This window comes from Puma concolor, chromosome A2, assembly GCF_028749965.1.
Source record: "Puma concolor isolate L17-30 chromosome A2, mPumCon1.1.hap2, whole genome shotgun sequence".
Lineage (NCBI taxonomy): Eukaryota > Metazoa > Chordata > Mammalia > Carnivora > Felidae > Puma > Puma concolor.
Genome location: NC_141668.1, coordinates 116,972,667 through 116,997,755, shown reverse-complemented (window position 1 = coordinate 116,997,755; position 25,089 = coordinate 116,972,667). Strand labels below are relative to the sequence as shown.

Here is a 25,089-nt window from a genome sequence, read left to right as displayed (position 1 = left end):
CATGAGTTCAAGCCCCGCGTTGGGCTCTGGGCTGACAGCTCAGAGCCTGGATCTTGTTTCAGATTCTGTGTCTCCCTCTCTCTGACCCTACCCCATTCATGCTCTGTCTCTCTCTGTCTCAAAAATAAATAAACATTAAAAAAAATTTTTTTTAATTTTTTATTGAGGTATAATTGGCATATAACATCATATTTGTTTCAGGTGTACAACATGATGATTCAATATTTGTATACATTGTGAAATGATCACCACAGTAAGTCTAGTTACCATATGTTCCCATACAGAGTTACAAATTCTTTTTCTTATGATGAGAACTTTTAAGATCTATTCTTTTAGCAACTTTCAAATATGCACTACTGTATTATTAACCATAGTCACCATATTGTACATTACATCCCTAGGACTTATTTATTTTATTCCTGAAAGTTTGTACCTTTTGACTGACCATTTCAGCCATCCCCAGCCCCTGTCTCTGGAAATCACCAATCTGTTCCCTGTATCTATGAGTTTTGGGTTTTTACATGTATGTATGGTTGTTTTTAGTGCAGAATCTACTCTTTTTTTGAGAGAGAGAGAGAGAGAGAGAGAGAGAGCGAGTGAGCAGGGGAGGGGAAGAGAGAAGGGGGAGACAGAGGATCCAAAGCAGGCTCTTTGCTGTCAGCAGAGAGCCCGATGTGGGGCTCGAACTCACAAACCATGAGGTCATGATCTGAGCTGAAGTCAGACGCTTAACTGACTGAGCTACCCAGGAGCCCTGGTACAGAATCTATCCTTAACCCACCACAAGACCTTGGCAAGGCAATATCCTTCCCTGTGCCTCAAAGGCAGGCCATCTGGGCCTGGATCCTATCAGACACTTCTAGTTGTGGATCTTGGGCAAATTAATCTCTCGCTGTCTCAGTTTCCTCATCTGTAAAATGGGGACAATAATAGTGCTTCTCTCATAGTGTTGTTGTGAAAATGGCATGAATTAAAACACGTAAAGCATTTAGAACAATGCTTGGTATAAAGCAGGCATGAAATAAATGCCAGCTGAGATGACGTCAGGCCTCCAGACCTAGGTCATTCTTTCTTACTGTCAATATTTGTATCTGACCTTCCAAGCACAGCTCAAATGCCACCTCCTTCATGAAGCCCTGTGCCAGTTGCTAGTACCTAACCAATCTCCAGCCTCCTTACCTCACTCCCTTAATCCTCCTCTCCTCAGCACCCCTGTCCTTCTTTCTTGCTATCAAAACTGCAGTTTTGGTCATTATTACAACAGGAACAGCAAGAAGACAGCATTTGTATAGTGTATACAAGCAGATGGACCAGGGTCCAACCACATTCCTGTCACCTGTGCACGGGATGCCCTTGGGCAGACGGGTCCCCTTCTCTCAGCTCTAGTGATCTCAGTTGCGAACTGGTGACGGTAGAACCACAGGGAGGAAAGATGGCCAGGGCCTGCCCTTAGCAGGGCTCAGTGAATGTGAGTTTCCTCTTTTACAGACCTCCTATTACTCTCGACCATTCGGTGTCCAGCCCCAGGCCTGCCCATGCCCTGTCAAAGTAGTGTCTGACCTTCCAGGCACAGCTAAAATGTCACCTCCTTTATAAAGCCCTGTGCTAGTTGCCTAACCAGTCCTCATCCTCCCTACCCTACCCTACTCAGCCCTGCCCTTCTTTCTTGCTAACAAAACTGCAATTTTGTTCTTCCAGCTCCAGTTAGATACTTGTTTTCTCAACCTCCCTTGTAGCTGGGAGTGGCCATGAGACCCAGTTTTGGCCAAGGAGAAGTGAGCAGGGGTTTGGCTGGGGTTCTGGGAAAGGTTTTGCTTCTCCTGACAAAAGAAACCAACAGTGCTGGTGCTGTGCCTTGGCTCTCCTTCCTTCCTTGAACATGAACCAGCTGAGCCACCCAGGAGCCCCTGTAGTCAGAAGTTTTGATACACACTTCCCCTTTCCTATATTACATTTATGTTAATTGAGCACCTACTATGTGCTAGCATTGGGGATACATGGTGAACAAGTTACATCCCTGTCCTCAAGGAATTTTGTGGTAGACCAGGGGGCTGTGGGAGCCCAGGGGACAAATCAGACCAGAGTTAGGGAAGATTCCTGAAGGAGGGAATGCTTGGGTGAGTTTGGAAGGGCCAGAGGGAACAACATGCAAAGGCATACAGGCAAGGGGCTTTGTCCCACATGGGAAACAGTTGCAGGAAACAACTCTAAAGAAGAAAGGGATTTGGGGGAGGCCCAGAGTGGACCTCCACCTTATCCCCAGGCATATTGCTCTCCTGAGCCTAGTGAATTCTGCCTCATACCAGACTCTTCTTCCTCAAGGGAGGGCACTTTGTTGCACAATTCCAGGGACCACTGTTCTTATTCACCTTCAGATCTCTCTGCTCAGGGCTCAGCAGAGGGTCTGACACACCCAGGGTGTGTCTCCTCCACTAGAGCTGGAACCCAGGGTGAAGGGAGAGACTAAAACTGCTTCATTTCTGTGTCACTGAACCCTACACAGGGCCCGGCTAAAGGAAAGACGTGATGATGATGATGGTGATGATGACGATGGCAACCATGACCACAAAGTACTTACTATCTGTCAGGCAACGATGTAAGCGCGTCACACATGTTATCTTACGGAGTGCTCACCACGACTCTGTGAGGGCTCACGCTGGTTGCGTCCATTTTATTGATAAGAACACTGAGGCACAGGGAAACTAAGAAACTTTCTCAGGGCCATAACTAGTAAGTGGCTGAACAAAGTAGTTGCTTTGTCCACGATGGGAGATGGAAGGAGTGAAGCTGTCACCTCTTCTCAGGCCCTTGTCATTAGCACCAGGAATGAAGCCACTAAGTCATGGGAGTGCTATGCAAATGATGCTGACATGGCTTGTAGTCAGCCACTGGTGGAACCCTGAGCAGGGTCCTCATAGCCAAAGGAACTTCCTCCGGCACTTTGTCAGCTCAGCCATCAGAAGCAAGGGCAATGGAACTAATGGAACTGTCATGGAGGTTGGAACTGAGGCAGCCCTCTTTCTCCTTTTAACGTCCTTGCCCCATCCCTCCTCCACCCACGTTTCCATTATGAGAAAGGATAAATAGAATTAAAAAAAATTAAAGCTCGAGAATCCATGTGCAGGGCAATGCTTAACTCAAAAGGACAGCACTAATGGTAGAGCATCAGGCACTGGCAGAGGGGTCGCTGGGACGAGCTTCTAAAAGGTCAAGTTCACAGTGTGTGACCTCCTTTGAAGCAAGATGGACCAAGGGGTGTTGAGACAGAAGTGAGGAAAGAAGAAAGCAGAGAGAGGAAAGAGAACATGGCATGTTCTCCAAGATCTCACTTCACGAGCACAAGTCTTATTTTACACAGGAAGAAGCTGAGGTTCGGCCAGACGAGTGACTTGTCCAAGGTCGCCCAGCTGACCGGTGGACTCGAATCCAATCCCTGCTCCAGCCGAGAGCCTCCATTCCCTGATCCCGGTTAGAGGCCCCTAAAACCCCCTCTCGCAGGTAACCCCCTATCCGCGACTGAACCTGCGAGGAATGCCTTTCTAGCGCTTTTCTCCAAAAAGGCCCAGCCCTGCTGAGTCACGGGTGATGCCAGGGCCTCTGCACCCACAGATCTTGCTAAACTGGATTTCCCCTTCAGTTCAGCCCAAAATTCCTAAGCTCCTGCTGTCACAAGGGCCTGGGCCCAGGCTGGGAGGGATTCTAGGGAACACCGAGCCATGACAGCCTCACAGTGCCTTCCCTATGCAGCTCATTTGATCCTCATGCTAACCAGAAGGGAGGCAGAGAAGGGATTATTGTCCTATTTTACAGACGGAAAACTGAGACCCAAAAATGGAGAGGAACTGTACAAGGTTTTATGGCAACTCAGGGGCCAGGCTGGATCCAGAACCCTGACTCTGGATTCAGGAGCTGGTCCCCTTCCTCCGGTGCCCCGCCTTGGGGAGGGGGCCGGGGGTTGGGGGGTACTGAGTTGGATTTCAACAGGTGGCAAAAGGCAGAACGGGATAAAGGTTTATTAGAAGAAGCATGTGGCAGGAAGTTGAACAGGTAGGAACCCCGTGAGGTTGGGGAAGATCATCCTGGGCCCTGAAGGTCAGGCTAATGGCCATTTTCCTGTAGGTAGACTGCAGCGTTGTGCCTAGAAGCCACAAACGCAGAGCCAGAGTTAAACAGGCCCCGGCCAGTAAAGGGAACTGGAAACAGAAACAGCAGCTGCTGCCCAAGGCGTGGACATGTGTCGTTTTTGTCCACCTGGGACTGAAGCCCCTTCTTCTGGTGATTACACCAAGGGGGCAAGTTAGAGCCCTCCAGAATCTCCTTCGGGCTTCCCAAGCCACCCCAGACAGGCACACACCCTAACATAAAGTGTATCCTGGTCCGGCAGACACAGCTCCAGGACAAGCATCTCCCAAACTGATCAACCTGCTCCCTAAATTCCTTTGATATGGAAATTCTAGAGGGGTCACTGCCCTGAACTCAGGTCAGACCATCAGCCTCTCTCTCTCTCTCTCTCTCTCTTTCTCTCTCTCTCAGGATTCTGACTTGTGATGCAAACATAGTGGCTTAAAACAACACCAGTTTAGCATCTCACAGTCCTATAGGTGAGAAGTCCAACACAGGTCTCACTGGGCTAACAGCAAGGGGTCAGCAGGGCTGTGCTCCTTCCTGGAGGCCCTAGGAGAAAATAAATTTCCTTGCTGCTGCTTCTCCTCCCCAACCCCCCTTAATCTCCTTGCTTTGTCCAGCTTCTAGAGGCCACCCACAGTCCTTGGCTTCTGGTGCCTTCTTCCATCTGCAAAGCGAGCACTGTCAACTCAACTCCTCACCTTGCACCATGCTGACCTCTTCTGCCTCCCTCTTCCACTTTTTTTTTTTTTAACTTGAGAGAGAGAGAGGTAGAGAGAGAGAGAGTAGGGGAGAGGGCAGAAGGAGAGAGAATCTCAGTCAGGCTCCATGCTCAGTGTGGAGCCCAATTCAGGACTCGATCCCATGACCCTACGGTCATGACCTGAGCCAAAATCAAGAGTCCGATGCTCAAGATGCTCAACCGACTGAACCACCCAGGTGCTCCCTCCCTCTTCTACTTTTAAGGAACCTCGTGTCAGTGTGACATTGGGCCCTCCCAGGTCATCGAGGATCATCTCCCTGTGCTAAGGTCAGCTGATGAGCATCCTTACTTCCATTCGCCACGTTAATTCTCCTTTGCCATGTAACCTAACTTAGCTCCCAGAGATTAGGATGCAGACATTTTGGAGGCTGTTAGTCAGCTTGCCACAGTCTCTAACCCCCAGCGCCCGCCACAACCCAGAGCCCTGCAGAGGCTGAGCCTCTTTCTTCCTAAACCAGGTTCCTGGTCTGACTCCACCATGCTCCTGGGCCCCCAAACTCCAGAGATAGGAAGGATGCCTCCAATATTTCCTTCCCAGCCAGGCAAAGCCCAAACTTGTCCCATTTTCCCATCAGGAGGGCCTGGCTTTTCTTCTTCTTCTTTTTTTCAATGCTTATTTTTGAGATAGAGAGAGAAACGGAGCATGACCGAGGGAGGGGCAGAGAGAGAGGGAGACACAGAATCTGAAGCAGGCTCCAGGCTCTGAGTTGTCAGCACAGAGCCCGACAGAGGGGTCCTCGAACTTCTAGGTCACGACCTGAGCTGAAGTCAGACTTGCTTAATCTAATCGCTTAATCAGCTGAGCCACCCAGGCGCCCCTAGGGCCTGGCTTTTCTGTTCCCATTGCCTCCCTCCCAAGAGATTTGATAAGGGGACTGAGGGCTTTGGAGTTGGTTGTAACTATGTTCTTATCCCTGTCCTTAGGTGCCTGGCTCCTCTCAGCCTCAGTTTCCCATGTATAAAATGGGGTATTAATATCTGTCTCTGAGAGTGTTGTGGGGATTAAATGATATTATTGCCCACAACAAGCCTACCACACTGGCTTAATAAATAAATGAGAGTATCCTCTCCCTTTGTCCATGCTCAGTGTCTCCCAAATTTGGTTAATGATCCAATTTCCCCAGGAGCACTGTTGACAGGCAGAGTCCCAGAACTCTCTCCTTGGAAGGTTCTCATTCAGGGGGCTGATGTTAGGAGCAAAGTTAGGGTTAGGATGTGGCTCAGGGAAGTCTGCATCGTTAACAAAGGCATCACATGCTAGGCAGAGTGTGGTCCACTCAGACTGCCAGAACCTCTCCCAAGTGTTAAAAAAATAGCCTTCCTGCCTGCCTCTGGCCTCATCCCTCCAAACGCATTGCCGGATTGCCCTGGGCTTCAGTTTCCCCATATGTAGAAGTTGGGATGCGCTCTATAAGGTTCTTCCAGCTTTGACATTCTAGAAAAACAGTCCTACCCTCCAGTTAACTTCTTCAAGATTCATCAAGTGAGCAAAGAACTTTGGGCCCCAAGGTTGATGTGACTTGCAGGAAAGCCCAGAACAGCATGTTCTAGTAATAAGATACATATAGTATCTTGTAGGGAACAGCAGCCCCTTGAAATACTCCAGGTAAAAAGGGGATTTTGTAGTCAGAGAAGTTTGGGCAACACTACTTTTCATAGCCCTCATCTAGGAGCTCCACAATGTGCGATTGAATATTAAAGGCTCTGAAAAGGCCTGCAGGAGTGAAAGCTCTTTTGCCCTATTAAATCCAACCCTTCCCCAAACTATGCAAGAGCATTGTCCTTTTCCCCAGAATGTCATTCAATGTCTTTTGGCACAGCTTTGGGAAATGCCATCTGATTCAATCCCTGACATGCCCAGGGTCAGCCTTTCCATCCTGAAGTCCAGGCCTGGGCCCTGTTGCTGCCCACTTTGGACAGTGCCAATTCCCAAGTCCAGAGTTCCTCCATTCCTCCATCGGGATAGTTGGAGAAGGCAATGAATCAGAAACAGACCCTCAGAAGCCAGGGGCAGAGCTTATCAGCAGTTTTGGGATCCCAAGGTGTGGGTGGTCAATCCTCTCAGCAGCCCCGGGGCAGGGGCTGGGAGAGGAAACTGAGTCAGCTCTCATGAGACCAAGAGCCTGGTCCTGGCCCTGCCCCCAACCCATTCTGTGCCCTCGGGTACATCACTTCCCCCCTCTAGGTTCTTTTTCTCATCTACAAGACAGAGAATAATGTGTTATTCACATTTTGGAGCTCGTATGGGGTTGTAGATAGGAAAGTTCATGATAAAATTATCATGCCCTTAGCCAGGACATTATACTGAGGGTATCTTGATTAAGTCACTGCAGCAAAGGGGTCTGACAGAGCCCACTCAGGTCATGCTTCATCACTTTGCTCCCCAGCTCTGTGACTTTGGGTAAATCACTTTACCTCTCTGAGCTTCAGTTTCCCTGTCTGTAAAATGGGGATCAGCGTCACTGTCTTGCAGGGTTGCTGGGAGCATTGAGATGAAAAGAACGCTAATTCTGAGCTCCCTGGGAATAAAAATCATGTTTTTCTTGCTCTCTACTATATTCTAGCCCCTGGCTTAGACAAAGGGCTTCATAAAAAGAAGTCATAAAATACTAAATTTAAGAGCTTAAAGAAATGGTAGGCTGGCAAAGTTTCTTTAGCATCTCCTTCTTTCTTTTACATTACTTGTTCACACTCCTTTTTCTTCATTCAGCACCCTCCCCCTTCCTGCCCCAGGCTCACCCCAGCTCCCCAGGTTTGGCTGTCTCTCCTTTCTCCAAGCTAGAATCCCACAGAATTGTAGCTGAGAGACCAAAACCGAGGCCCTTAAAAGGAAAGGGACTTGCCCAAGGTCACACAGTGGGGCATCTGGCTATGAACTCAGATCTGAGTCTGAAGTCTAAGCATGGAGGGAACCTCACAGAGTAAGAAGGAAGACACCGCAGCGTGCACCTCTTCCACCATCTTGTCCCAAGTCCATCTGGGCAGTTTAGTGGTGGGACGACAAGCCGTGCTGCCCAGCCAGCTGACCACAGCCAGACAGACCTGTCATGAATCTAGGTGACTCTTTTGGCCACAGCATACCCAACAAAGCAGCCAGGGCCTAAGGTTGCCTCTGAGCAGTGCAGGGTGGCACTTAGGCTAAAACGCGACAACATCAAGTGTGCAGAAAGAAGGTGGGTGAGCCCAGCTTAGAGGATGTTCATAGAGAAAGACCTAGGATTTTTAAAAGGCCCTCTGAAAGGTAAATAAATGTTAGCACAAGCATCTAACTTGATGTTTAGCACACAGTAAGTTCATAATCAATGTTTGTTGAAGTGTAGTATGAGCCAACAAGGTGATAGAGCTACAGAGCCAAGCTAACACAGGCTTAGGTCACATTAACAGAAGCACAGAGCCTACCATGAAGAAGGTGACCCATATCTCACCATCTCCCATCCTAGGTTTGATCCTAGGTTTTGAACAGAATAGAGTCTGGACAAACAGAGATAATCCAGGGGATGTGTGGGGGGGGGGGGGGTATTAAGATCAGACCCAGGAGAAGTGGCTGGAGGAGCAGGGCACTACTTTGGGTGGTCATGAGCACTCTGCCAGGAGAGGTGGCAAGCTGAGGAATGGCAGAGGTTGGCTTAGATGTCCTTAGCTCAGAACCTATTAGTCTTTCAAATTATAATCTCCAAAGTACCGGAGGAAAATGTCAGTCTATGTCTCTCTACTTAACTTTTGACTAAAGACAGTTAAACAGTATATAGTTCAACCTTGATGTGCACCCCCAGCTGTATACCAGATACTGAACATCATGTCTACTACGGGGGAGGTTCCCAGGGCCAGCGGGAAGCTGTGGCCTTGTCTTTCGTTTCTCTACCTTCAGCCTACTGCCATACATTGTGGTGCCAGGTTGGCTAGATCTGAGGATTAAACAATGCATTTTAAGCCAATCAGCCTCCACGGAATGGACAAATGGCTTCAAAGAGCCCTGCAGAGAAACTGAGGATGGAGATAACGCCAACCGAGAAAATACAAGCAGGCAGCAGGAAAAGTGCGGGACAGACCGCCGGCCACTCAAGTCTTGCGTCAGCCACCTTACCAACTGAAAACAACAATGAATGGGATCTCATACGCTCAGTATATTGCCGACTGACATAAGAACAGAAAAACTACTCTAGAGGTGGACTCCCATCCACTATTGTCCGTGATTAATTTCATTCCAAGTGTATATTGGGCCTTTAGACATTAGTCAATCATCACGTACTTGTATGTAATTTCTAAGTCAGTAAATATGTATCTGTTGGGGGTGCCTAAAGCATTTTTCTGGAGAAGCGTATGCAATCAAAAAGTGTGACAACCACGGCTCCAGATCCTTAAACCCAGCGAGACACTAGGGGACACTGCTCCCTCTTTGGGTTATGGGTTTGAATCAGATTTGTTTCAGATTTAGGAACAAAGAAAAATTAGGGGGGCGGTGTAGCCCCCAGTAAAAATTTTAGAGCCCCTCCCTGCCCCAGTGTTTGCAGATTAATGCGAAGAAACCAAAAACTCTGAAAAGGTTTTCCCCAGCTCTGACTTTCCAAGGTGGGTGCCTATTTAAACAGCCAGAGCCAGGGGCGTCTGGGTGGCTCAGTCGGTTAAGCATTTGACTCTTGATTTCAGTTCAGGTCATGATCTCACAGTCATGAGACTGAGCCCCTACACTGGACTCTGCACTGAGCTCTGAACACTGAACGTGGACCTGCTTAAGATTCTTTCTCTCCCTTGGGACACCTGGGTGGCTCAGTCGGTTAGGCATCCAGTTAGGTGTCCATCTCATGGTTTGTGGGTTTGAGCCCCATGTTTGGCTCTGTGCTGACAGCTCAGAGCCTAGAGCCTACTTCGGATTCTGGGTCTCCCCCTCTCTCTGTCCCTCCCCTGCTCATGCTTTCTCTCTCTCTCTCTCTCTGTCTCAGAAATAAACATTAAAAAAATTTTTTTAAAGACTCTTTTTCTCCCTCTTCCTCTGCCCCTCCCTCTCCACCTCCACTCCTCCCTCCCCTTGCACATACTTTCTCTCTCTCTCTCTCTCAAATAAATAACTAGATATCTAGGTAAATAGATAAAAACAGCCAAAGCCAATCCAGCCTCCTTTCTCATTCTGTCATCTAAGTTTCACTGTCTCCTCTCTCTCTTTTCCATCTTTTTTCCTGTCTCTCTCTTTCCCCCTCTCCCGCCCCTCACACATGCAATTGGCAACAGTGAACACCAGAAAGCAGTCATCCAGAGTGAGAGAAGGAGCTTGCTCACTCATGAATGTCGGACAGACCTGGATTCAGTTCCCACCACTACCTTCCACTGACTGAGATCACCACATACCACATTCATTCTCAGAGCCTCAGAAACCTCCCTTGGAAAAACAGGCATGCTTACCACTCAGAAATAAAATGACAACCTCATTTTAAAATCGTCAAAAGGGGGCACCTGGGTGACTCAGTCCGTTAAGCTTCTGACTCTTGGTTCCTGCTCAGGTCAGGATCTCATGGTTAGTGAGTTCGAGCCCCAGGTCTGGCTCTGTGCTGACAGTGCAGAGCCTGCTTGGGATTCTCTGTCTCCCGTTCTTTCTCTCCACTCCTCTCCCGCTTGTGCTCTCTCTCTCTCTCTCTCTCAAAATAAATAAACTTAGAAAAGACTTAATTTAAAATAAAATTGTCAAAGGATTTGAATAGACATTTCTCTAAAGAAATGGTCAGTAGTACTCGGAATGCTGTTCCACATGTCATCAATACAGAAATGTAAATCAAATCCACAATGAGAGGTGCACCTGGCTGGCTCAGTTGGAAGAGCGTAAGACTATTGATCTCAGGGTTGTGAGTTTGAGCCCTACACTGGGTGTAGAGAATACCGAAATAAATAAAACTTAAACAAAACAAAACCACAGTGAGGTCTCACTTCATACCCTCTAAGATGGCTACAATAAGAAGTCCAGATAGTAACAAGTGCTGGTAAGGGTGTGGAAAATTTGGAGGCTTCGTGTAGAGTTGGTGGGATTGTAACAAAAACTCGTACACGAACGGCCACAGCAGTTTTATTCACAACAGTCACAAAGCGGAAACAACCCATCAACTGATGAATGAAGAAACAAAACGTGATATAATCACACAACGCCATTCAACCACAAAGAGGAACGAAGGACTGATGACGTGTGACAGCAAGGATAAACCTTGAAAACGTGATGCTAAGTGAAAAAAGCCAGTCAGAAAGGATCACTTATTGTATGATTCCACTTAAATAATATGCCCAGAATGAGCAAATCCATAGAGACCATCCACAAAGTAGACGAGTGGTTGCCAGAGGAAGGAGGAAATGCGGGTTAACTGCTAAAGGGTATGGGGTTTACTTGGGGATGATAAAAATTCTAAATTCTAAATTAGATATAAGTGGTGGTGGTTGCATAACTCTGTGAATATACTAAAAATCACTGACTTGTACACTTTAAAAGGGAACTTGATGGCATGTGAATAATGTCTCAATAAAGTTGTTACTAAAGAAAAAAGGAGGACTTCCCACACAGGGTTGCTGTTAAGAGTGAAATAAGGCCTCTGGCAGCACCATGCCCGGTATATCCCTGGTGTGGAGCCAGTGCGTGAGAGAGATCTCTCTGAAACGGTAGCCTGGAGAGGATTTCAAAGCACAGGTACCCTAGCATTTTAGAGGGCTACACTAGCCGAGTTCTAGGAGTTTCAGAGACAGGGGGAGGGGGTGGGGGGAGGTCCCATTATGTATAGATCTCCACGGTTTGGACCCCAAACAAAACACACCACACACTTCCCTTACACACACTCCTGACTCAACTTTTCTGGCAATTTCTAAACAAAGCAGTATAAAATAATAAGCACATGACTGTCATCAGCCCTTAAAAAGAAAATGGATTGGGCCTCCAGCCGGAAGGCTGCCTCTGAGGAGGGGCTTGGGATGCTCCCAGCAGAGGGGGCTCCAGACACTGGAGGGGCAAGTGGGGGGAGGCGAGACTGGGGTGGGTGGGGCTCCCTCCAGGCCAAGCCACCTGGGTGAGCCTCTCTGAAGGGAGCAGTCCTCCCCTCCCCCAAGGCCTGGCTCTGCCTGTTCAGCATTTTCTCCCCAAAGGTGCCTTTGAGCCCAAGGCAGAGGACTGGCCTCCTCACCCTCTCCAGTCTACCGGGCCTGGCCAGAGGACCCAGGGCGCCTCCGAAGGAAATGTCTAGAGAGCAGCTGCCTTCACCTGCTGGCAAAGCACAGAGACCAGGATGCTTTGGGGGGAAACATCTTTGTTCTCCCAAGTGTTTGGTTCCACAAGGGCAGAGTGGGCGAAGCCTTTAGAGATCTAGTCTGGACGTTCGTTTCACAAATGGGGTAATTGAGGCTCAAAGGCACCAAGGGGTTTTTGGAGGTCCTGCAGCAAGTGAGCAACAGAATCAGGGGTCAGTCACCTGCTACGGGCTGGCTGAAGCCTCAAAACAACCCAGGGAGGTGAATATTTATCATCCTCCCCCGATACCTCCAGAGATGGAGACGGAGGCACTCACCCAGCCAGGAAGGCATGGAGCTAGGGTTCAAGTCCAGGCCCACCTAGGAACCACAGCAGGTCAGCCGGTGGAAGAGGCTGTTCTGAAAACTAACCCTTCACCCTGCCCCTCACCCAGCACATGTCCCATTACCTGTGGTCGGGAGGCCTGTGTTGGCTGCAAGGAGAGCAGTGTGTGGACTGTGCCGATGCCAGGCTGGGCAGGGGAAGAGGGAGGCAGGAGAGGCCAGGCCACACCCCAGTGACAGGGAGGGGGCGGGGCATGAGTTGCCCTGGGCCCCACTCACTCACCAGGGTGGCATTCCTTCCTGCTGGTGCTATCAGGGGGCCCAGGCCTTCCTGTCTGACTTGAGTCTTGCTCATGACACCCCAGGCACAGCAGTTGGAGCAGCTAAACCCCCAAACCCACCCTCTGGGCATGGCCATGACTGCTGACTCAGGAGGCGGTGACGTAGGGGGTAGTTGCACTGCCCTTGGCCGGGCCAAGCTCTGGGCAGGAAGGAGGTGGGGTGTGTCCCAGATCCCACCTCCACCTCAAGGGTGAGACTGACTCAGGATGCAGCCATGTGGGCCAACCCGATGCTTTCCCAAGGGGTGAGATTGGGCAGGCAGCAGGACAGGAGGCCCGGGGTTCAGAGGACTGGGGGTCTCCTGTGAATGGAACTGGCAGTGCCCTCTCCTGGTGAGGAAACTGGTCCAAGGCTAGAATATCCACTGCTGTGTGCAGACAGGACAACACAGTTCCCACGGGGGTGAGGGGTGGGGCCTGACCTCCTACACTGAGGCCAAGAATAACCCCAGCTCAGCCTGCCTCTGCCTCTTACTCACTTATCGAACACTTTGGAAACAGGATAGTAAACAAGTCCTACACTGCCCAGGGGAGCACCCAGGCCAGATAGAGACAGGCCATGACAGGCCCCATGAGGGCACAGCCCAGGGAGCTGTGGGTTCGCAGGAGGGCTTCCTGGAAGAGGAGTCATTTCAATGCTAAGCTCAGGCCAAAATCTCAGAGTCATCCTTGACTCTTTGCTCTCTCATACTCTGTCTGACATATCTGGAAAACCCTGTTGGCCCCACCTTCAACATATCCCAAATCCAGCCTCCTCTCTCTACTTCCATGGCAGCCACCCTGGTCCAGCCAACATGATCCCTAGTCTCTTTGCTCCTGGCTTTAGCCCAGTGGCTGTCCTAATTGTGACAACCAGAGGGATCCAGTTAAAAACCAAGTCAGCTCATGTCCCTCCTCAGCTAAACACCCTCCCAGGACCCCCACCTCATTCAGGATGAAACTCAAATTCTTGGGGCACTTGGGTGACTCAGTCAGTTAAGTGCCCGACTCTTGATCTAGGCTCAGGTCATGATCTCACTGTTTGTGGGATTGAGCCCTGTGTTGGACTCTGTGCTGATAGGGCAGAGTCGGCTTGGGATTCTCTCTTTCCCATTCTCTCTGCCCCTCCCCCACTCTATCGCATTCTCTTGCTCTCTCAAAATAAACAAATAAACTTAAAAAACAAAAAACAACTCAAGTACTTACACAGCCCTCCACCATCTGGGACCCACCTCTTGCTCTCTCTGACTTTAATTTCAATGACCTCTCTCACTCTGCCCAGCTACACTAAACTGTGCCCCAAACGCTCCAGTTAGGTTCCACCCTCAGGGCCTTTGCACTGGCTGTTCCCTCTTCCTCAAGTGCTTTTTCCTAGCTCCTTTCCTCACTTCTTCAGGTATCTACTCAAATGTCACCTTCTCCAAGAGGTCTTCCCTGACTACCTTGTACAAAGTGGTGACTGCCACCACCACCTTTCCTGGTCATCCTGCTTTATTGTTCACCATGTGACATACTGCATGTTTTTTATTATGCATATTTCCTCATTATGTATTGTTTGCTCCAGGACCTAGAACAGTGTCTGACACATAGTAGGTGCTCAATAAATTTTGTTGAATGATTGTGTGACCTGAAAGGGAAGCCCAAGAAGCATTGTAAGGGTATTCCAGGCAGAGGGAACCATGTGTGCAAAGGCTTAGAGGTAAGAGGCATTGCTTGTGTTGAGGATCTGCGTATCATTCAGTATAGTAGGAGAGTAGGGGATGCTGGGGGTGGGAGAAGGGAAAGTGAGAGGCAGGGACTCGGAAGCCAGACCAAGGAGGCTAGATATTATCCTGAGAGCAATGGGAGTCACATAAGAGGGACATGATCAAATCTATATTTTAGACAACAATTTGGCTGTCATGTTATGGATTGGTGAGGCTGTGAGGGGCAGGCATCCAGGCGAGCATGAGCCATGGCAGGAGAGATAAGGACTAGGGACAGTGGTCATTGCACTGTCCCAAACAGTAGTCACCAGCCATGTGTGGCTATGGAGCCCTTGAAATGTAGCTGGTCAGAATTGAGATGTGCTGTGAGTGCAAAATACACACCGGATTTCCAAGACTTGCTATGAAACACAAGAATATATAAAAGCTCACTAATAATTTTTGTATTGGTTACTTGTTAAAAAGATATTATTTTGGATACCCTGGGTGAAATAAAATATGGGAAAATTAGTTCTACCTGCTTCTTTTTGCTATTTTTAATGTAGTTATTGGAAAATTTAAAAATTTTTGTGGGTACATAGATCTCACAATCTATTCCTGCTGGACAGCCCTGATTTAGAGGTAGAATAGACAGGGATTGGTTGGTGGACTGTGGGGATGAGGGAGACCCTCAGTTAAATTGCAGGTCTCTCCCTTCCAGCTGCTCCTTTCTGATGAGACTGTGGTCTAGAGGCAGAAAGAACGGGCTACAGAGGAGAGCAGTTAGAGTAAGTTCTCATCTCGACATAAGCACACACACAAAATTCCTGTCTTTACAGTAAGAACTATCCAGAAATGAGACAGGTCATCAGAACAGGCAATGAGTCCTCTGTCCCTGGAGGTAGATAAGAAGAAAACTGAAAACCACCATTACACAGAGGAAAGGAAGTTGAGCTGATTAGTTATTTTCAAAACATGGTCCCTGGACCAGCAGATTCAGCATCGTCTGAAAACCTTTTAGTAATGCAAATACTCGGGTCCCATCTTAGTCCTACTGAATGAGCAACTCTGGAGGTGGGACCCACAATTTGTATTTAACAAGCCCTCAAGGTGCTTCTGATACCTGTTCAAGTTTAAGAATCACTGGACTACAGGAGCTCCTGGGTGGCTCAGTCAGTTGAGCATCCTACTTTGGCTCAGGTCATGATCTCAAGGTTCCCGGGTTCAAGCCCCGCGTCAGGCTGTGTGCTGACAGCTCAGAGCCTGGAGCCTGCTTTGGATTCTGTCCACCCCTCTCTCTGCTCCTCCCCTACTTGTCCTCTGTCTCTCGAAAATGAATAAATGTTAAAAACAAATTTTTTTTTGAAAAGAATTACTGGGGAAAAAAAAAAGAATTACTGGGCTATAGAATACTTCCTGTCATTTAAAGGTTTCAATGAGTGGCACATAGTAGGTGCTCAAAAAAAAAATCTTCACCTTCTGTTTGTTTCCTAATCCCAGGTGAAGGTACTTCCCCTCTCGGGGCAAATGAAGACTTTACTTCCTGCAGCACCTGGTTGTATGTGAACTTGACATAGGATAGAGGCACAGCCTCAAGGCATTTCCTATCTCTCGGACATGGGCAGATTGCCAGGACTGCGACAGAGCTACCAGAGGTTTAAGGGAGGCTCCAGCTCAGCTCCCTCCTTAGGCGACCTCACTATCCTGTGGGGGGGCTGGGGAGGGGTGGTGATTCATGAGAGAACCTCCCACTGTCCTGTGGGCACAGCTGATGGCCCCAGGGAAGCCAGGTCAGCAGATGAGCGTGGCATCCGGCTTCCCTGCATTCCAGAACTGCCAGCTGGGGGCCCGCCTGATTCAGCAAGCACGTGCACTCTGGAGGCAACAGACAGCGTGTGGCTACGGTCTCCACATCCATATAAATGGGGAGATGGCAGTCCCTATCCACCGTGACACTATTTGTATACAATGCTTGGAGCAGTGTCTGCATACAGTCAGCCCTCAATACCCCTTGGCATTCTTGTGATGAGGCCACCGGGATCTCTCAGGCAGGTGGGAACTACCCAGGGACTTCTTGGGTTTGAGAATTATGCCCTGCAGGTGTAGGGGGGAAAGAATGTGTACCTACTATGAACACCCAGGAGTCTGGTTCTCTATGTGAATTTTTGCTTAATCACCAAATGGACGTATGTGAGGACAGGGCTTGTCTTTTTTTTTTTTTTTTTTTATGTTTATTTACTTATTTATCAATGTCTTTATTTTTAATGTTTTCCATTTTTGAAAGACAGAGTGCGAACAGGGGTGGGGCAGAGAGAAAGGGAGACAGAATCCGAAGCAGGTTCCAGGCTCTGAGCTGTCAGCACAGAGCCCGAGGTGGGGCCCAAATCTAGGAACCGCGAGATCAAGACCTGAGCCAAAGTCAGACGCTTAACCGACTGAGCCACCCATGTGCCCCCAAATATTTATTTATTTATTTTGAGAGAGAGAGAGAGAGAGAAAGAGAGAGCACAAGCAGGGGACAGGCAGAGAGAGAAGGAAATAGAGAATCACAAGCAGGCTCCACACTCAGCGAGAAGCCCTACGTGGCACTTGATCCCACGTCTGCGAGATCACAACTTCGGCCAAAACCAAGAGTCAAACACTTAACCAACTGAACTACCCAGGCGTCCCGAGGGCAGAGCCTGTCTTAATCACCTTGAGACATTTGTTAAATGGACCCTCTAAATCAGGAGGCGTTGTCCCCATTTCATGGACGAGAACATTGAGGGTCAGAGGGCTGAAGTGATTTCCAAATCACATAACTAACTGGGAAGTGGCTGGGTCAGGATTCGAAGCCAGGTTACCCTGAACTCAAAGCTGGGATTTTTCTACTCCTCCATGCAGAACCCCCGACCTAAGCTCCTGGTTGAAAAGTCCCTGAGCATGTCATGGAAATCCATCTTTGAGGAGTTAGCCTCTGGCCTAGACTAGAATCTTTGCAACTCCATACTCTCTTTCTGAGGACTCTTAAAGCTTTGAGTCAGCAGTGCAGGGTAAAGATCCAGGAGTGTCTTTGATATGAAACAGATCTGTTATTTACTAACTCTGTGACTTTGGGGGAGGGCAGCCTCAGTTTCCCCATTTGTAGAATGGGGATGATAATATATTTTTCTAAGAAACCAATTGCAAATAGACATCTTTGACACAATCTGGGAAGTGTGAATGTGGATTCAATATTAGATTATTTAAGGTCTACTGTTATTGTTTGTTAGGTTGATGATAGCACATCAGTTATGTAAAAACAACGTGATCTGTTGGTGATGCACAGTGAAGTGATTACTAGTGCTACGACACTGTGTCTTAAAGGTGTGCTTTAAAGCAGTTCAGCAAGGGGGACAATGTGGGAGCAGGAGACAGGAATCACAATTGGCTAAAGTTGATAAGAGCAGAAGCTGGGTGATTTGTAGGTGGGAGTTCATCATACAATCATTTCTACTTCTGTGTATGTTTGAAGTTTCCATAAAAAAAGTTCTTAAGAATGCAGCGTGTCACTGGACCCACATTCCCCAGCATCTGAGAGGTGGTCCTGTTCTTCAGTAGCATCTGGACTGTGGCTTCCATGTCTTTGTTGAAAGCCGGTATGGAAGCATTTAGCAATGGGACACCAGGAGACTCCTAGCGGGAAACACTAGCCACAAACTGTGAACTGTCCTGGTGTTGTCTGACCTGCAAGTCCAGTCGTGTTCTGTAGAAGGGGCTCGACAATCTCTGTAAATAGGGAAGTGTGAGTTGTTAACTTTCATGACAAATAGAGTGGAAAGAAGAGATGGGGGAAGGGAGAAAGAAAGGGAGGAAAGGAGAGAAGGAAGGAAAAAAAGAAAGAATAAATGGAGGGAGGGAAGAAGGGAGGAAGGAAGGAAGCTTTGGAGAGCATCTTGAGATCTAAGACCAAGTGTTTGGAAATAGCTCATCTCTGCTGGAGCAGACAGGGCCTTCAGCCAGGGAATTCTCTTAAGAACTCTGAGAAGTGGGGCGCCTGGGTGGCGCAGTCGGTTGAGCGTCTGACTTCAGCCAGGTCACGATCTCGCGGTCCGTGAGTTCGAGCCCCGCGTCAGGCTCTGGGCTGATGGCTCGGAGCCTGGAGCCTGTTTCCGATTCTGTGTCTCCCTCTCTCTGCCCCTCGCCCGTTCATGCTCTGTCTCTCTCTGTCCCAAAAATAAATAAAATAAAATAAAAAAAAAAAAAAAAAAAGAACTCTGAGAAGTGACTCTCCTGCAAGTGCTGTCTGGACTGAGCTCAAGCCCAGATGTCACAGGACACATCTGTCCATGGGCATCAAGGGCAGGCCCAGGACACCCACTGATGAAGCCTGCGGATGTTCAGATGCAAGCCTGTGTGTCTGGAATGGCACCCAGTTGTCTGCCTGGAGGACGCACCCGCTCCTCAAGGCCTGACTCACGCATCCCACCTCTCTCCCCTGTATTCCCATAGTCCTTCCCTCAGCCATCACACATCAGCGTATGTCTCCTCGGTAGGTGTGATGATAATAAAACAGCAACAACTAACAGCTACCATTCACTGCAGGCTTGCCGTGTGCCGGGTATTCTGCCAAAAGCTTTACCTCCTGAGGTAGGTGTCATTATTTCCATTTTACAGATGTTGAACTGAGACTCAGAGAGATTAAGTCACTTGCCCAAGCTCACACAGCTAGAGGGTACCCGGACTTAGCTCTATTTTCCCACAAAGTAGTTGTTCTAAGCTGCAGCTCTATTCAGCTTGCCTCTATATCCTCCTGTGCCTTGCAAATGGCCTGGCTCATTGGTAAAGGCTTGAAGGGACACTCACTTAAATCCTTGGCTTCCCCCCAAGGCTGGGGGTATGCCACCCTTTCCCAGCACCCTGCCTGCCTCATTCACTCCTCAAATTTGTGATAGAACAAGAGTTCAACTTTGTTTGCTTCAAGCCACAAACATCTTTCTCCATCTCAGAAAAAAGCGTAGTCTTATAAATAGCCCAAAGCTGAGAGCTGGGAGGTCTCCAGTTATGGAGTTCTGGCTCCAGCTGTGTGACTTTAGCCAAATTGCTTAATTTCTCTGGGCCTCATCTTCTTCATAGGTCAAATGGAGAAATCACCTACCACAGGAAAAAGTGTCTGAGAGTGCTCAATGAGTGTTTCTTTTTAGTTCTGAGGTAGAAAGTGAAAGAATTTATCCAGGCACCTCTGAGGTGGTCTGGGATCTCACAACATGGAGTACCAGGAGATGGGCAGACAGCCCTGCTGAGATCCAGGCAGAAGTGGGACCTAGGGGGAGGAGCCTGTCCTCCCTGGGACCAAGTGAAATAACCCCTGGGCCAGAGAGGTGTGTCTGGGGAAGAGAAATTGGTTCCGCTGCCTGGGCCTTCTCCTCGGGCAACACCTTAAGCCCTGACCACGGACCAGTATGAGTGAGGAGGAAGATTTGTTGACAAAACCCATCTTCAGACATCTATTGGGCACCTACTGGTGGAAAGTTCAAGAATGAACCAGTTCTGACCCCCATTCTAGATTAATAGCTGGGCACATGATTACCAGAATAAAGATTACGTTTTCCGAGTGCTCTAATACCTATGTGTGGCCAGCCAATAGATTGTAAGAGAAAGTTCTATTCCAACTGGAATGTGGAGGTGATGGCAAGAGTCAGAGTAGCAGTATTTGACCATGAGGCAATACTGGAAAGGTTAGCTATAATGAGAGCAGACATGTAAATAACAACAATATAAACCAGAAAACAAAGAACCATGTCTTCGAAGTGCGGAAAGAAAGTAACTATCAACTTCAAATTCTAAATCCACCTAAATATTTAAGAGCAAAGGCTTAATAAAGACATTGGCAGACAAAGAGTGAGTACATTTACCATTCCCAGATTTTTGCTGGAAAAAAAAAAAAACTTTCATGATTTCCTAGATCAAGAAAAAAGAAATAGGGGCTCAGTTGGTTAAGTGTACGACTTCAGCTCAGGTCGTGATCTCACAGCTCATGAGTTCGAGCCCCACCTCAGGCTTTGTGCTGACAGCTAGAGCCTGGAGCCTGCTTCAGATTCTGTGTCTCCCTCTCTCTCTGCCCCTCTCCCTCTCCCTCTCCCACTCATGCTCTGTCTCTTCCTCTCCTTCAAAAATAAACAAACATTAAAAAAAATTTTTTTAATAGAAAAAAGAAATTGAACACAAAAGGAAGAAAAGAATTGAAGGAATTATTAGTAAAGAGAATTGGTAAACATGGATAAATCTAAGTGCTCTCTGAAATAATACATAACTTGAGATGTATAAATACAAGGTAGAATTCAAATTTATGATGAACAATAATATACAGCAGCCTGGATATATTGGAGTTAAGGTATTGTAAGATACTTGTATTATCCAGGAGGTGAGTAGAGGTATTAACTTATAAATTAAATTTGGATTTTGGTAAATCAAGTTTGTCTGTTAAAATGTTAAAGATAATCCCTAATTATCTTGATATCATTAATTTGTCTTTAGATGTTAAAGATAATCCCTAAACTAATAAACTAGAGGGGTGCCTTGGTGACTCAGTCACCTGGGTTGCAATGACCATGCAGAGCCTGGTTGGTATTCTCCCTCTCTCTTTGCCCCTCCCCACTCACACTCTCTGTCTCTCTCAAAATAAAAATAAATAAACTTAAAAAAATAAACTAATAAAATAGAATGTACAACTTCCATCAAAGGGAAGAGAAGGGAGGGATAAAGAAAATTCAACCTATCCAATAACAAGCAGGAAATAGCAAAGAAAAGGCAGGGTAAATTGCACAAAATATAAGTGAGAATAAAAGTAAGCCAACCATGTCAGTAATCATAATGAATATAAATGGACCAGTTTTGCCACCTGACCAAATTGGACTTTAAGAAATTCAATGTAGGTGGGGCGCCTGGGTGGCTCAGTCGGTAAGGCAGCCGACTTCGGCTCAGGTCATGATTTCACAGTCCATGAGTTCGAGCCCCGCGTCGGGCTCTGTGCTGACAGCTCAGAGCCTGGAGCCTGTTTCAGATTCTGTGTCTTCCTCTCTCTGACCCTCCCCTGTTCGTCCTCTGTCTCTCTCTGTCTCAAAAATAAATAAATGTTAAAAAAAAAAAAAAGAAATTCAATGTAGGCATCTCAAAGTACTACAGGAGAGGTGGAGTTTTAAAAACTTTATTTTGATACAAATTATAGACTCATAGGAAGCAGGAAAAATAATACAGAGTCCCACATACCCTTCACCCAGGCTTTCCCAATGGTGACACCTTATATAAATGTAATACAAGAGCAAATCCAGGAAACTGACATTGGTACAACACCATTAACTAGCCTACACACCTTATTCTGTTTTCATAATTTTTTACATGTGTGCAGTTGTGTGCATGGTTTCTATGCATTTTAGTCCATGTATACAATCATGTAACTACCACCAAATCAATATACGGAGCCTTATACCACCACAAATAAACTACCTTGTACTACTCCTTTTATTTGTAAACTTGTTACTAAACGATGCTCAGGCACTTGGGTCACCATTTGGAAAAATATAAAATTAGATCCATATCTCCCACCATATAGAATACCAAAAGTCATAGCTGAGATCTGCTTACCTCAAACAAAAGCCACTAGAATCATAAACTGATAGGAATCCTGAGATGGTAATTTTTAAAAGTTTCCAGAGGCTGAGTATGCATTAGCATGAGAGTGAAAAACTCCTGGGGGTCACAGTCTTAAGGAGAGCCCCATACTTTCATGAGTTTTACCTCCAGGAACTTCACCAAATTCCCAGAATGAAGGGCCAAGAGACATCTCCTCCCAGTTCTGACAGGGGAGGCAAAGAGTAACCGTAGTGAAATACACCCAGAGTATTCTCCCAAACAAAGCCCTGCTCTAGAGGGAAAAAGGCTTTTACCAATCCTTATCCCATCTGGGGGAAGGACACTGCTCTCACTGCAGCTCCCACTAGCCTTTCTGCATCAACTTAAGTGGAGGAATTAAGCTAAGAAACATGCACAAGAGTCACAGACCAGGGACACAGATGCATGGAAATACTGACATTTAATCATAAGATTATAAACCGCTTCTCCTCTTCCACCCCTTCCCACACCACAACAGGGCTCTAGAATAATAATAGATTAAGGTGGACAGAGCTGCAAGATGCGGATTCTCTCTGAGGAGGAGAATCCAGGGAAGCCCAAAGTCAACAGGGAAGATGAAAACAAAGATGCTAGAAGAATGCGAACCCTCTAGCAGCTATATGTACAGGAAACACTAGGCACAGCCCAGCTCCTAGCCAGATTACCATAAATAGTCACACTAGAGGGTTATTTACCCCAGTTCCTATTTACTAAAACAGCATGCCTGACTTCCCACACACACACAAAAAATAAATAAATAAATCACAAGGCATGCTAAAGGATGAGAAAAAAAGTTTGAAGAGACAAACAAGCATCAGGACCAGATGCAGATATGACACAGATATTGGAAATGTCAGACAGAGTATTATAATAACTGTGATTGGGGTGCCTGGGTGGCTCAGTCGGTTTAGCATCTGACTTTGGCTCAGGTCATGATCTCATGGTTCGTGGGTTCCAGCCCTGCATCAGGCTTGGCTGACAGCTCGAAGCCTGGAGCCTGCTTCAGATTCTTTGTCTCCCTCTCTCTCTGCCCCTTCCCCACTCACTTCTCTCTCTCTCTCTCAAAAATAAATAAACATTAAAAAAATAAAATAAAATAACTGTGATTAATATGTTAAGGGCTCTAATGGAAAATGTAGACGACATGTAAGAGCAGGTGGGCAATGTAAGCAGAGAGATGGAAACTTCAAGAATGAATCAAAAGGAGGGGCGCCTGGGTGGCTCAGTCGGTTAAGCAGCTGACTTCGGCTCAGGTCATGATCTCGCGGTCCGTGAGTTCGAGCCCCGCGTCGGGCTCTGTGCTGACAGCTCAGAGCCTGGAGCCTGTTGCAGATTCTGTGTCTCCCTCTCTCTGACCCTCCCCTGTTCATGCTCTGTCTCTCCCTGTCTCAAAAACAAATAAAAAAACGTTAAAAAAATTAAAAAAAAAGAATGAATCAAAAGGAAATGCTAAAAATAAAAAAACACTATGATAGAAATGAAGAATGGCTTTGATGGGCTCATTAGTAGACTGGATGTGGCCGAGGAAACAATCCATGAAGATGTCAGTTCTCCCCAGTTTGATCTATTGGTTCAACATAATCTAATAAAAATCCTGGCAAGCTATATTATAGACATCAACAAACTTGATTCTGGGGCTCAGATCAACAAACTGATTCTGATCCTGGTTAAGCATCCAAATCTTGATTTTGGCCCAGAGCATGATCTCAGGGTTCATGACATCAAGCTCCGCATCAGAATCTGTGCTGACAGCATGGAGCCTGCTTGCGATTCTCTCTCTCCCTCTCTCTCTGCCCCTCCCCTGCTCCCTCACCCGTGCACATGCACACACATGTGTGTTCTCTCTCTCTCTCTCTCAAAATAAATAAACATTAAAACAAACAAACTGATTCTAACTTTTATATGGAAAGGGAAAAGACCTCAAATAGCCAGTGCAATACTGAAGAACAACAAAGTCGGAGGACTGATACTATACAACCTCGACACTTGCTATAAGGCTACAGTAGTCAAGAGAGTATGGTATTGGTGAAAGTACACACAGGTAGAACAATGGAACAGAATAGAGAGCCTAGAAATAGACCCACATACGTATAGTCAACTGTTCTTTGACAAAGGAGCAAAGGCAATTCCGTGGAGGAAGGATAGTTTTTTCAACAAATGGCATTGGAACAATAGTATGCCCACATGTGAAAAACAAACCTAGGTAGAGACCTTGTACCTTTCACAACAATTAACCCCAAATTAGTCAGAGACTTACATACAAAACATGAAAGTATAAAACATCTAAAAGAAAATATTGGGGGAAATCAATATGAGCGTGAGTTTGGTAAAGAGTTATTACATATGATACCAAAAGAATAATCTATGAAAGTGGGACTTATTACTTTATTAAAAGTAAAACTCTCTGCAAGAGACACTGTTAAGAGAATGACAACATAAGCCACACACTGGGAGTAAATAATTGCAAATTACTTTTCTGGTAAAGGACTTGTATCCAAAAATAGACACATTTAAGACTCCTAAAACTCAGCAATAAGAACACACCTCACTGAAGAAGATACAGAGATAGCAAATAAGCATATAAAAAATGCTCACCAGGGGCGCCTGGGTGGCGCAGTCGGTTAAGCGTCCGACTTCAGCCAGGTCACGATCTCACGGTCCGTGAGTTCGAGCCCCGCGTCAGGCTCTGGGCTGATGGCTCAGAGCCTGGAGCCTGTTTCCGATTCTGTGTCTCCCTCTCTCTCTGCTCCTCCCCCGTTCATGCTCTGTCTCTCTCTGTCCCAAAAATAAATAAACGTTGAAAAAAAAAATGCTCACCATTATTGTCATAAGGAAATTGCAAATTGGAACAACAATGAGATACTACAAGGCACCTATCAAAATGGCCAAAAACACCAAAAACCAAAAAACCCAAAACTGAACCACCAAACACTAGTGAGACTGTGGAGCAACAGAAATTCTCATTTATTTTTGGTGGGAATGGAAAGTGGTTCAGGCACTTTGGAAGACAGTTTGGCAATCTCCTATAAAG

At 47.0% G+C, this 25,089-nt stretch overlaps 1 protein-coding gene across 9 annotated transcripts in view; it reads right to left on the bottom strand.

Moving 5' to 3' along the window:
• TMEM40 (transmembrane protein 40) overlaps positions 1 to 25,089 on the bottom strand; it is an 85,736-nt gene that overhangs the window by 45,786 nt on the left and 14,861 nt on the right. For 2 of the 9 annotated variants that reach the window (XM_086697395.1, XM_086697396.1), the window contains exon 1: positions 12,550 to 12,688. The exons of the other annotated variants lie outside the window; for them this stretch is intronic. The gene's annotated coding sequence lies outside the window, so the exon portion shown is untranslated. Of the gene's footprint in view, positions 1 to 12,549; positions 12,689 to 25,089 lie in introns of those variants that run through there. 9 annotated transcript variants of the gene reach the window in all.